At 39.1% G+C, this 14,093-nt stretch overlaps 1 long non-coding RNA gene across 1 annotated transcript; it reads left to right on the top strand.

Annotated features, from left to right (window-relative positions):
- The first annotated feature begins 819 nt into the window (after positions 1-819).
- Positions 820-12,903, top strand: LOC136330876 (uncharacterized). The gene is made up of 3 exons (XR_010730402.1): positions 820-859; positions 9,017-9,112; positions 11,680-12,903. It is a non-coding gene; the product is annotated as an uncharacterized lncRNA (long non-coding RNA).
- Positions 12,904-14,093: the final 1,190 nt, after the last annotated feature.

The following is a 14,093-nucleotide window of genomic DNA, read 5'->3' as shown; positions in this document are numbered from 1 at the left end:
TCCCATATATTGTAAGAATGTTATGACAGTATAATTCTAATTCCCCATTTGTACCATTTATGCTGTTGTTGGCATACATTGTTCTTTTATATATACTGTAATTCTATAATTCTACAATTTATTGCTACTTTTTTTGTTTTAGATAATCAATTATTTTTAGAGCAATTGAAAACAAAATATCTTTTATGTTTTACTTTTGGTTTAACCATTTCTGGAGATCTTTATTTCTTTGTGTAGATCCAGCTTTCTGTCAAGTATCACATTCTTCTGCTATGGAATTTACTTGACTACTTTAAAAAATTTTTATTTATTGATTCCAATGGAAAAGGAAGGGAGAAAGAGAAGGATATAGAAACACTGAGCTGTTCCTGTATGTGCCCTTATCAGGGGTCAAACCTGCAATCTCTGTGCTTTGGGACAATGCTGTAACCAACTGAGCTATCCAGCCAAGGCTACTTGACTATTTTTTTGTGTGGTATAGGTCTTCTTGTAATGAATTCCCTTAGTTTTTGTTTTTCTCATATTTATGTGAAATTTAAATATTTAATCTGAGGTAGAAAAGACTAAAGGTGTTGTTGTTGTTCATTCCTTTTTACCTCATAAGTACATTAAGATGTGAAATCTATTTCCCCTCCCCTTGAACCTGGGCTGATCTTGTGACTTGGTGTGTCCAATAAATATGACTGAATCACATGTCAATTCTGAGTCTAGCTTATAGAAGGACTGGAAGGTTCTGCATTTGCTTGAGGAAACCAGATACCTAATATAAAGAAGCTCAAGCATACTGCTGAAATATGAGACACCATGTTAAGCAAAAAAAAAAAAAAAAGCCACCTGGAGGACATCAAGCACTGGACATGTAAGTGAAACCCTCTTGCATCTTCCATCCCAGCCCACCTATCTTCTAAATTCAGGTGACAAAATGATCTCAGCTGATTCCCCACAGAGCAGAAGAATTTATCCCTACCCAGATTCTCAACTCCATCACCTAGTGATAATTAAAGTCAGTCAGATATTTAATTCATTAAAGAAAATGTTGTTACATTTTCAGCAGATGATACTTGTTAGGTTTGGGGCCAGATTCCCTTACCAAAAGCCTAAACTAGCCAGGTTGAACTTTAAGTGACCCAATGCCAGTGCAGTTCCCATAGCTGTCCACTTGAACAACCCTGTTTGATGTCTTACCTCCACTTGACCCTCAGACATTTTGCCAGCTAGTTACCTCCCCCTTCACTTACTAAATGTTCTGTTGCTTGGCCATTAATCATTACCCCCCTCCACTGTTTAACCTTTCCATTGTTCAACTGCTACACATAACAGAAGTTCTCCCCCTGCAGTGAGAAATACAGCCAAACTCAGTCCTATATAGGCTTTGGCTTTGTAACTTTTCACTGCTGATGCCACTGGGGTCTCAGCCTGTCTGTGTACAAGATGGATAAATAAATTTCTTATAAAACCCATTGGGCCTTGTGTGTCCCTCTTTTGGTGACCTAACAATACCCTCCCTTGTTGCTTGCACCCAGATAGAGTTGCTCCCCCTCTGCTGATATGCCACTGATTAAGAGTGAAAAACTTAAAATTACATAAGTCTAGTCTCCTACTTTCCAGTAATTCAAGATTATTAGTTCTTCACTAGCTGATTGTATGGACTAGTAATAATAATTTTTCTCTGTATAGTCAACTAAGAGAGTTTTATTAAAATAGTTCACACCTCTTTAGTTATACTCATCAAGACTTCAGATATTCAGGATCTACTAACATTTTTTTTTTTCGAGAGAGGCAGGGAGATGAGAATGAGAAGTATCCACTTGTAGTTGCAGCACTTTAGTTGTTCATTGATTGTTCTCATATGTACCTTGACTGGGGTGGCTCAAACAGAGTCAGTGAACCCTTGCTCATACCAGTGACCTAGGACTTCAAGCCAGCGACCTTTGGGCTCAAGCCAACAACTCTGTGCTCAAGCTGATGAGCCTGTGATCAAGCTTGTGATCACTCCTGCAACTTCAGTGTTTAGAACCAGGAACCTCAGCGTCCCAGGTCAATGCTCTATCCACTCACTGCGTCACCATGGGTCCGGCAAGGATCTGCTAACATTTTTATTCAGTGAAAAAATATCTTGCATATTTTCTTCATTCAAATTTTAAAGTATATTGTGGCAGAAAGAAAATAAAGATTGGTTTATCCTTTGTTGAAACTGAGTTGTTGTTTTTGTGCACACAGAGGGCCAGAGCATGTGTCTGGGCTTGGTGTGATGACACTCTCTTGTCATCAGAAGCCTTCCATTCAGCCTTAGAAAAAACAAAACCAACTGTGATAATGCATTAATGTGACTATCTAGGGAATTTCAGTGTTTTAATTTACTTTCTCCAGCTTCCTCTCAAGGAAGGTTTCAAGAGAAAGCTGTTCATTATCAACCAGAAGAAGCAAGGAAGCATGCCTGCCTTATTCATGAGCATCCATTTTATAGAATGACATAAATGTGTGTCTTCTTCAAACTAGTAACTGGTAGAGTAATGAAGAGACAGCTAACTTCCTAAAATGCATACAAAAATACAAGACCTGCTTTTGGAAAGTCTTTATTAATGGTATGAAAAATCCAGTCTTTGTACTTCAGATGGAATAAATAAGGTCTTTGGTTTTATTTGTTTGTTTTTGCTACTGACCAATATTTATTATTATCCAAGTCCACTTATTCCCTCAGTTTCTCTGAGTGTTGGCTTCAGATAGATAGCCAAGTATGTTTCTGGATTTACTCTAGGCTAGAGAGCCTTGCTTAAAGTGACACCTTCTCTTTTGCCCAGGTTGTCCCCATATCCTCACTAGTCAAGTGAGGATAGCTTGATCTAATCTAGGACCACTCTGAAGGGCCATCTACCCTCCTGAATGCCTATGAGTGTCAAACATGTCCTTCTCCCACTGGCTAGTCCAGCTTCCTTCACTCCCTCACAGGTGTTGATCCCAAGAACACTCCTCCAGAAATTTCCTCCATCTCAGAGACTGCTTCCCAGGGGGGAAACAAACCCATGAATACATTCAGATAACAAAATATTTATGGAAAACTCTGAAATTTCAAATGATTGAAACTGCCACACACCCATTACCCAGCTTCAATAATTATTAACCAAAAGCCAGGTTTTGTTTTATCTAAACCCTCACTTGCTTCCTCCAATCCTACCCTAGCTTATTTTGAAGCAAATTTTAGAGTCACAGGAGTTGTGGAAATGCATATGATACTAACAATAGCTGCCTTTTTTGAGTTTTTTTTTGGGGGGGGGGACTGGGCACTGTGGCAAGTGCTTGGCATATATTATCTCATTTGGTCCTTACAACACCAGCAAGTTAAGTATTATCGGCCCCATTTATGGACAGAAAGCTGAGGGTCAGGGAGATGAGGTAATTTTCCTGGAACACGTAGTTAATAAGAAACAGAGCTGAGATTCAGAACTGCTGATTCCAAAGTCCATGTTCTTAACATCTAGACTATACTGTCTAGGTAAATGCACTAGGAGAAATTAATGCCACTCTAAGCGTGGGCTTTGTTATTATGGGTACTTTTATGGGTGTTTGAAATATTTCTTAGATTAACAAAGGAATTTGAATGCCATCATAAAATGTCCATGCTGTCTGTCTGAATCAACAGACATGTATTGAGCACCTTCTGTATACACAGATCTGGATAGGTGCAGGGTAAAATCAACAGAAAGCCTGTATTCGAACACTGCTTCCAAACACTTATAATCCAGAGGTCACAGTGGAGGAAGACAGACAGATACACAAGCAGATGCAATGAAAAGAGGATTGGGGTGAGCATTGTCATAGAGTTACCCATAAAAAGTGATGCAGAACAGAGAGAGGGAAAGATTTTAATTTGGGGAGATAAGAAAAAGCTTTTGGAGAACATGGAAGCTACAAGACTGTTGAATGATAAATAGAATGTTAGTAAACAATGGTTAGGTGGATGGGAATGAACAATGGTTAGGGAAAGAAGATGATGAATATCAAAATGTAATGCCACATTCTAATGAGGTTTATTGGGGGTTTCTGTTTCCCCTGCTGATTTTGTGAAAATGTACAATGTATTTTTTTCAGCTTTCTTTACAGCTCAGCAACTTGCCCTATCCATATGCAGAGGGGGGCTAACACCTCAACAGCCTCTACCACTTTACCATCAGGACCCAGATTGACTATCCATAACTGCCAATTATCTCTTTGCCAGTCCCTTTGTAAAAGCCTAGGATTGTTTTTGGGTTACTAGTGGCCAGGGTCCCTGTGACCCTGCTGCCATTATCTTACCAGCCTACATCTGACCTAAAGCTTCCTTCGGCTTTGTTGAGGTCAGGCAACTTGCCAGCTCCACCTTGGCAGGAACGCCTCAGTTCCTGAGATAATGAGTTTTGTGCCTCTCTGATTACAACCTAATTACAACCCTGGATTGTTCTTGGTGAACATTGATGGCTATCACTGCAGGAGGCGGTCATCCCCTACATGCTTAGCAGGAGAACCATCTGAGATTTCTCTTAGGCCTGTTACATGAAGCAAAGAAGCTCTTCTTTCCACTACTGAATAGGACTACTCTATTTTACATCTTTTTTAGAGACATCTGTTTCTCTGGCTTTATGAGGGACTGCTGAGTGGCAAATTGTTTATTTTTATTTTGTTATCTATCAGTAGCAAAAGCTTAACCTCTGGCTGCCTGACCCTTTCCCCCAAGACCAATTGTTCCCTTTGCATCTCCTCACACATAGAGCAGTTATTGTGTTCTCAATAAAGTCAAATAGGCTTGCCTAACCAAGCCTATGTGGTGGCACAGTGGACAGAGCGTTGACTTGGGATTCTGAGGTTCCCCAGTTCAAAACCCAAGGTCGCTGGCTTGAGTCCAAAGGTTTCTGGCTTATGTAAGGGGTTGCTGGCTAAGCTTGAGCCCTCCAGTCAAGGCACATATGAGGAAGGCAATCAATGAACAACTAAAGTGAAGCAACTATAAGTTGATGCTTCTGATCTCTCTCTTCTCTCTCCCTTCCCATCTCTCTCTCTCTCTCTCTCTCTCTCAAAAAAAAAGACAAATAGACTAGCATTAGTCAAAGCAAAACATACATAGAGAAATAAATCTATACACCCCTCCCCTCCAAACCATATATAACAATGAATATAAAATCCAAAGGCAAAATATTTTATTGTAATTATCCATGCTAGCAGTTCTTACAATTTAGGAATAAAACTGGGTTAATAATATAGCCTATAGACTTTTACTTGGAATATATAATATTAAATTTAAAATCAATGTTTCTATATTATTTATAATGACTTTTATTATTATTACATTTGTAGCATGTGGTCATTACTAGGGATATCCGTCAAATATTTCTGTTTTTCTTCCCAGATGCACCATAGTCTTGTATTTCTATAACTCTACAAGTTAGGTGTGACAAGGGATTTGCTTTAGTTAAGAATATGTGAGTAGCCTGACCTGTGGTGGCGCAGTGGATAAAGCATCAACCTGGAAATGCTGAGGTCGCCAGTTCAAAACCCTGGGCTTGCCTGGTCAAGGCACATATGGGAGTTGATGCTTCCAGCTCCTCCCCCCTTCTCTCTCTCTCTCTCTCTCTCTCACTCTCTCTCTCTCTCTGTCTCTCCCTCTCCTCTCTAAAATGAATAAATAAAAAAATAAAATAAAAATAAAAATAAAAAAAAGAATATGTGAGTGAAGGTCATGGACACCTCCTCCAGACAAACTTTGTGAGCCAACGTGTGATGCCCCTGCTTTTCTTTTCCTTTGCCATTGGTGACTGGCGACTTTCAAGGTAGTGACTCCTCTGCCTCATTCCTCGGCACTGGACAGAGCCCCCAGACAACTATATGATGGACAGGAAGTATGAGCTAGAAATAAATCTTTGCTCTTTAAGTTACTGAAACTGAGGTTGTTAGTGTAGTATTACTTGACTTGACCTTGCTTGACTGATACACATGGTTGTTGTTTTTTTAAAAGATTTTATTTAGTGATTTTACAAAGTAGAGTGTGTGTGAGAAGCCGTTGCTTCACTCTAGCTGTTCATTGGTTGCTGTAGGTGCTTTGACCCGGCAAGCCCAGGGTTTCTGACACCTGCAGTGTTCCAGGTTGGTGCTCTATCCACTACACCACCACAAACCAGGCAATATGGCAAGACACAGCATTTCTTAAAAGCTTCTGAGAATTAAACAAATGAGCCGCCACATAACCCTTTATATCTGAAATAATCTTTTATACCTCAGAAAAGTTTTGGCTTGATGATTGTGATAAAATACTCACCTTCTATCAATTTGAGGGTCTAAGGATTATTTTGCCAAAGTCTTAAAAAGCTTACTGGTACTGACACAATATATAATATATTGCATATAATATGTAACACATCACTACAGCAAGTTTTCCTTGAAAACATTAACTAAAAGTTTTACAAAGTGACAAGGCAACATGAAAGAAGTGCCCTTGTGTATAAGATTTAATATTAAAAATTTCACATTTAAAAAATTTTAGTTCTAAGACCCCCTATGCCCACATTATACAAAACTAGATCTTTTTCAATATATTTGCTACAAGAACCTGATGCTGAAGACTGAATAGGCAAATCTGTTATTTAACTAAACAAATTTATATTTTAGCACCCTCTGCTGGAGAAATGTGCACCTCTGATAAACATAGGTGATTCCTGCTAATGTGATTTTTTGACTCGCACTTCTAAAATATAGACTCTGAAGATTATTTTATTTATAATCTGTACAAATATCCTTCTGACAAACTTTTTCATCTACAGATGGTATTTGTCTTCTGCAGATCCTGTAGAAGGAAAAATTCAGGTGCACATGTAGTCATTTATGTATGTGTAATTTACACATTCACAGTGTAAGAAAGTACTTGGTGACAATGAGAAATTTGTAAGACCTTGCCTCTCTTCTTCACAACCGTCTTTGTGCTCACACATACCCGTGCTTATCAGTGTCCAATCTCTCTACAAGGTCTTCTGACTTATATGCCAAACCTCAGTCTAGACTATCTGATTCTTCATCATCCATTCAAAAAAATAGGTGACAGACACAGTGTAAAGGACAGAAATCCCATTTTGTGCTTAAAAATAGAATTTGTCCTCAGGAAGTTTACAATCTTATTGGGCACCAGACCTTCACCAAATGAAGAGATCAATAAGTGTTTAATTATGAACTATGAGATGTGCATTGAAGGAATATAGTTCTCTGTGAATATATAACAGACCTGACTTAAGTCAACTAAGTCAGGAAGCAGTAATTAAATTGCGTTGAACTGAATTCTATGGACAGGTGCTCACCAGATGAAGAGCGGAGTGGGCAGGAGGAGGAAGAGCATTGTAGGCACAGAAAGCGATGATTTGAGGGAAAGCCTGGGTGCTTCTAGTAGTAAGACAGCAAAGTTCTAAAGAAGGGGTAGAGGGGAAGGAGTAGGGCAAGGGCTGACCGAATGGCTTTGTAAATCATGGGAGAGAGTGTTGCTCTTGTGCTTAAGAATGATGGGAACTGATGTAAAGGGGCCTGGGGGTGAGGTAGATACTATAGGCAGGAGGTTGTCATTTCTATATTTCTAAACAAAATAACACCTCTGGATTTTGGAAAAGAAATGATAGGATATAACAAGGGTGGTTTTCCTCAGACTCTAGAACTGAACCTAGTACCTGAGCATGACAATGAGTTCTCTATTACGAAGCACTTTCTATTTCTTCAATCTCACCCTTCCATAGGTTCTATCTATGGTTGTTTATTGTTCCCTGAGAACATCCATCATGCTTACTTGAAATGCTGTTTCTTTTTTTCCCCTCTCATTTCTCTACCTGTAGAAATAGAAATGCCATTCATTCTTAAAAGGCCAATGCAAAACCACCTCCTTTGGGAACATTTCCAAGTCTATCAAATGACTTCTGCTTTCTCTATACTTTCTTAACACAGAATCTGCATTTCTAACAACATGTTTTATCTCTCTCTCATTAGATTGTGAAAAACATAAGGACAATATCCTATTCATCTTAGTATCCCTTCCCCATAATTCCTAGATCTGTGATTAAAACTAAATAAGTGCATCCTGACCAGTGGTGGTGCAGTGGATAGAGTGTCAACCTGGGGCACTGAAGTTCCAGGTTTGAAACTCCAAGGTCACCAGCCAGAGTGCAGGCTCACCAGCTTGAGTGTGGGGTCACTATTTTGGGCATGGGATCATCAACATAATCCTATGGTCACTGGCTGAAAAGGTCACTGGCTTGAGTCCAAAGGTCACTGGCTTGAAGCCAAAGATCACTGGCTTAAAGCAAGAGGTCACTGGCTCGGCGGGAGCCTCTCAGTCAAGACACATATGAGAAGCAATCAATGAACAATTAAGGTGCTGCAACTACAAGTTGATGCTTCTCATTGCTCTCCCTTGCTGCCTCTCTCTCAAGAAATAAACCTAAATACGGTAAGTGCATTTCTAAAGTAAAATTTTACTAAACATTTCATTATACCTCCATAATAAATTTCATTTAATCTATCATATACACAAACTAATAAGGGTATATCCACACACATAAATTTGTTTAGATGGGCACACCTAAGAGCAGAATGAGCAAAAGGTTAATGCTTTGCTTAGGTCAAGAATGAGCACAGTAGAAAGTATATAGACAAAGAGAAAGGGAGGGAGGATGGAAAGAAATAAGAGGTAAGTCAGAGCAGGTGAGCAAGCAGGTGAGAGAGTGAGTAGTAGATGAGGTAATCAGAGAATAAATAACCATGCTTATCTATTAAGCTCAAATCTTGCTTCACAAAACTTATACCTTTCTCATACACTAACATTGAGTTGGAAAACAGATCTGTAATAGTCTCAAGCTATTACACATACATACATACACACAGGTGTATACAAATATATACACATATACATGTACATACACACACACACATATGACTTCTGTTTACTATTCTCCCTTGCCATTTTCTAGTTTGGGGGGAAATCTAAGTTGATGAATGTTGTTTCTCTTGCTGATAGAGAGGCTAAGGAGAAGGTCAGTGCCCGATCATCACCTGAGGCTCGTGTACACCCTCACTGAGCAGACCTGGGGTAAAGCCTGAGATTCTGCTTCAGGTGAGCTGATTCTGCTGTCTTTGTGCCACACTTTGACACCAAGAGACTTATGATTTCTGGTAGTCCTTTCCAGTTGTTTGGCATTTCTTTTGTTGGAAACTCTACTTTTGGAGGTATTCACCTGTAAACCACCTATACATCACTCATAGCGTAATCTATATAGTTTTGGATGAAAACAAAATAAGACATTGCAAGGGAAAGGATTCAAAAGTTAAGTAGCATTCTTAAATATAACCCAGAGTTATTCTTAAAGCAGCAAAGGCTGCCAAAGGAAGTGGTAAGTACTAGGCTTGAATTTTTAAGCATGCATTTAAGATAAGATGTACAGCCATCTAATCTTAAGGTTTAGTACTAGTCTCACAGCGATTTCTTCAATCTCACCCTTGACTAGATCACCTAGACTATATCATAAGATATCAAAGGTTTTTGTTTGCAACTTAAAGTAAGAAATATATTTTAGGTTGTGATCCTGTACAAAAATAAAGGTTTCATAAATAAGACAATACCTTACTCACTCTGGCCAATTGAAGTAAGTCAGTTCAGTTGGTTACAATGTCATCCTGATATGCCAAGGTTGCAGGTTTGATCCCTGGTCAGGGTACATACAAGAATCAACCAATGAATGCATAAATAAATGGAACAACAAATTGATGTTCCTCTCTCTCTCTCAAAAAATCAATCAATCAATATTTTAAAAAATAGTTTAAGATTATATCTTACTCTATGAGATGTACTCTGATTTTTTAAAAATTTTATTGCAACCCATTACAAATGCTTCTCACAGTTCATGAATGTGTGGTGGCTTAAAGTTTGAAAAATCTGAATTAGAGTACCCCTTCAGCTTTCTTTTTATTTTTGGTCACTATTCATTAACAAAAAGTCAACACTGTATTGCATTATCTTTCTTATGATGTGAGATGGTATGTTGGAAGGTGGGTTTCCAGGGTAGGCTGGATGGCAGAAAAAACCTGCTATGTCTTCCAGGGGCAATTTATATTAAAGGCACCAATTGTCTGATTCCCCCCAATCTACAACATAACTACATGTTTGATTCTTGGAATTTTTGGAAGCAATCTGGAGCATTTCCCCCCCAATAACCATTTACCTCTTATTTAAGCAGGCTGAATCGTCTCAGGGCTGACTCTCTGGGTCTGCATCTTGACTCTCCTGTTTATTAGCTTTGTACTTTGGTCTAGTCACTTAACCTTTTGTGCTTCAGCTTCCTCATTTATAAAATGGGAATAATAACAGTTCCTACCTAATAGAATTGAGATGATGATTAAGTAAGCTAACACAGTAGACAAGTTGTATTACAGGAATGTTATTAGCTACTGTTAGCCAGACTTTAATTAAGTTACAATGTACAGTTTAAGCTTAATTTTATATTTTCATGATAAGGTAGAAAAGTACTCTATTAATAATTACTTTCTAAGCAGTGGCTTGAAATAGTGGCTTGAGCTGCGATATTAAGTCCAATTAAAGTCTTTTTGGTAATTCCCGAATGAAGTTTTCCCCCAGTCCTGATTCAAATAGATATGAAATAACTTATTCAATTGATTAACTTCCTGTGAAGCCAGTATCCACTGCCACCATCACAGCCGCCTGGCCCATGCAGGTTTGCAATGGATTCAGACAGTTGGTAAAGAAACAAAGGAGCCAAAAACTGGTGGGCCATCATCTTTAATCCTAGCTTGCACCCGGCGGGCAAGTAAAAACACACACTGGGTTCCAAAACCCACTCATTCAGTGCTCACAAAGCTACTGACTTATCTGAGTTTCCTAGAATCAAAGGTTTCTAGCTCACCAGACTTATTCACCTCTGTTCCCCATCTCCTTCCTTCTCCTTGCACAAACTCTGCACAAACTGGCCTCTCACTCAGCACTCCACCATCTTGGCTGCTTCTCCTGGTCTCCTCCACGTGGCCTCTCTTTCCTCTCCTCTCTGCTCTCTCCCCTAATGCTAATCTCAGGAGCTGAGAGAGCAAGCTCCCGGTCTGCCCCCATTTTATACTGTAGAAATAAAAACCTTTAATCCAATATACAAAAAGGAAGTCTCTGATACAAAGTCACTTATTTGAGGTATAATGGGATTCCTCATGAGAGTGCACCATTCTACATCAAAAAGAGTGGGAAAGGCTTAGTCCTAAAACTAAGCCCCACGCTACAGGGATCCTGCCTGCCCCACAGCCTGCCCCCAACACACATTAATATAATTATGCCCATTCCAAGCATAAGGGCAACTAATATCATCACCTGGGAGATGGGCTTCCACGTGGGCAGTGCCATCTCTAACAAAGTGAGCATAATGTATTTTATCTGCCCAACATTTCCTAAAACTATATTGGGGGAAAAAAGAAATTAAAGATTTTGTACTAGAAAATAAAGATCCAATAAAGCATCAAAATTCCTTGGAAACATAAGAGTCAGGGCTTAATTGTTCAAATTGAGGTGTGCAGACTGCATTCTGTGTATCACCAAGGGAAACATGGCGTGAGTTAGTAATTTTTCTTTTTGTTTAGTGCTTCCCCCTTCCCTCTATTGTTATCTAATTTTGTTGTTGTTGTTAGGCAGTGGTGTTCTCAGCACTTCAGTGTCCGGAGCCGACCCACAACTGCTGGCTGACAAGGTCACAGCAGGAGAAAACCCACAACTGCTGGCTGACAAGGTCACAGCAGAAGAAGACCAAAAACTGCTGATTGACAAAGTCACAGCAGAGAAGACCAATGGCTGCGAAGTGACAAAGTCACTGCAGTGAAGACCAATGGCTGCGGGGTGACAAAGTCACCACAAAGGATAGGCACAACGATACTCCCCCCTTTGACTTTTTGAATTAATCTGGCCTTATATCCCCCCCTTTTCTGGGTGTGTGCTATTATTTGTGGCACAGGGATAATAGTACCGTGCTTTCCCTGTAGATTCGTAGTGATTTCTTTGGAAATGAGACAGAGGGTGTGAGTTCCACAGAAAAGCCTGTAAGCCCCTTGAACTGGGCTCATAGACATAAGAGGCTGGCTATGATATCCCTCGTAAAGGGTTAAGTTTGTAGGAAAATTCCTTCTTAATCATGTTAAAAAGAATAAATTGTGATTTAGGAGGCAGTGGCTGTGCACAAAGCACCCTTCGGCCTTCACTTAACATTTTTCTTCCCTAGCCTTTTCATGTGATAAGTAGAGAAACATTCCTTTCTTCTTTGATCTGCAAATAGTGGTATATTCTGAGAAGAATAGAGTCAAAACTTAACTAGTGTTTAAATATAATAAATAAGTAATATTTGATTAGACAATAGTATCTTAGGTAAGGTATAGTAGGATGGCCCATTGTGTGGCCTAGGATGAGAGCGTAGTCGGCAAGAAAAGAATGTTTTACTAAGAGAATTGTCTTTTGACTAAAGGCAATTGCTAGGCTTTCTCAATGAGATGTTCTCATGAGATTCAAAAATGTAGGGAAATCCATGGAATATCTTGTGTTGCTGCTGGGCTATCTTGCAAGTACACTCTGCATATCTTTGGGTGAAAGCTATTCTTAATGTTATGTTAATTTCTTTAGAGGCAAGCCTTTTAGAACTAATACTCTAAAAGCTTTTACTGATGTTGTTATCGCTATTCAAGTTATTTTGTATTTTGAATGATTTGCTACCTGATTTGTGACTCATAGATGTAAATTAACTGTTATCCGGAAACATGAAAACATAGTGAAACAAAAGTAATAATTAACACCATGTGATTGTAACTTGGTGTGCGTGTATAAAAAGGGAGCTATACTAGCATTGGGTAGAGATGCCTGGCAGTAAATGCTAACCGGAGAATAAAGAGAAAGAAAAGAATTCGGCTCTCTCACTCCATTTTCGCCGACGCCGTCTCCTCCTGTGGGACCCCTGTATCCCCCCCGGGGCTGGACCCCGGCACTTCAGAAATAAGATAGGCTGAGCTGCTAAAGGGAAGAAATATATGTTTTAGACTAAATTTTTGCCCCTTCTCCATTCATATTGAAGTGTGGAAAAGAAAGGCTCTTAACATGAATAATTTTTGGCAAAACTTACTTTCTCTAAAACAAAGAGACTTTTAGCAGAACTTACTTTTTCTAAAAAGACTCCCTATTCCTTTCCTTTGAGGCTGGTCTCCCGGACTGTGGCCTTGCAAAGTTGCAGATGTTTTCAGAATGTTTCTCCCTGGATTAACCCTATGGATAAACATTGTAAGAAAGCTTGCTTCACTGCTTTGTTTTACTGCTATGCTTCCTCTCCTCCCCATTCCTCAGGCAGTATGTAATTTTCCCTTTACAAGCTAGCCCCAAACTGTATTCCCTGCCGCATTGATTTGAACGACTTAGGTCTCTGTGCGGTCTGCACAGCCAGTTAATTAAAGACTCCTTAATTTCTTAACTTGGCTAATTGATTGTGTGTGTGGCAAGACATTTGTTTCTCGCTGTTTCAATACAACAGTATATTGAAATTCTAACCCTCAATATGATGGTATTAGGACATGAGTGAGGTCTTTGGAAGTAATTAGGTCATGAGGGTATAGCCCTCATTAGTGAGATTAGTGCCTTATAAAGGGAACCTCAGGAACTCTCTTTCTTTTTCTGCCATGTGAAGACACAGTGAGAAGATGGCCTTCTATGATCAAGGAAGTGTTTCTCATCAGACACTAAATCTGCTAGTGCCTTGATCTTGGACTTCTTCCAGCCTTCAGAACTATGAGAAATACGTGTCTGTTGTTTAAGCCGCACAGTCTATGATATATTTGTTGTAGCAGCCTAAATGGACAAAGACTACTCACTATAAATGGTCAACCTATTATGTTGTGAAAATAATAGTATAGCTATTTCTTAAAGTTCTAAATTGTTTAACTTTTTTTAAAAAGAACAAACTAACAAATTAACTTAAGTAGCTACAATAAAAATTTTTATACATATGATCTAAAATTAAGTATTCTATCTGTCATGGGAGCGGTTAGATGAAGAAAGGAAACGAGTGTTAGCC

Source organism: Saccopteryx bilineata, chromosome 3, assembly GCF_036850765.1.
Source record: "Saccopteryx bilineata isolate mSacBil1 chromosome 3, mSacBil1_pri_phased_curated, whole genome shotgun sequence".
NCBI lineage: Eukaryota > Metazoa > Chordata > Mammalia > Chiroptera > Emballonuridae > Saccopteryx > Saccopteryx bilineata.
The sequence above is the reverse complement of the archived record's forward strand: the minus strand, read 5'-3'. Positions and strand labels throughout refer to the sequence as shown.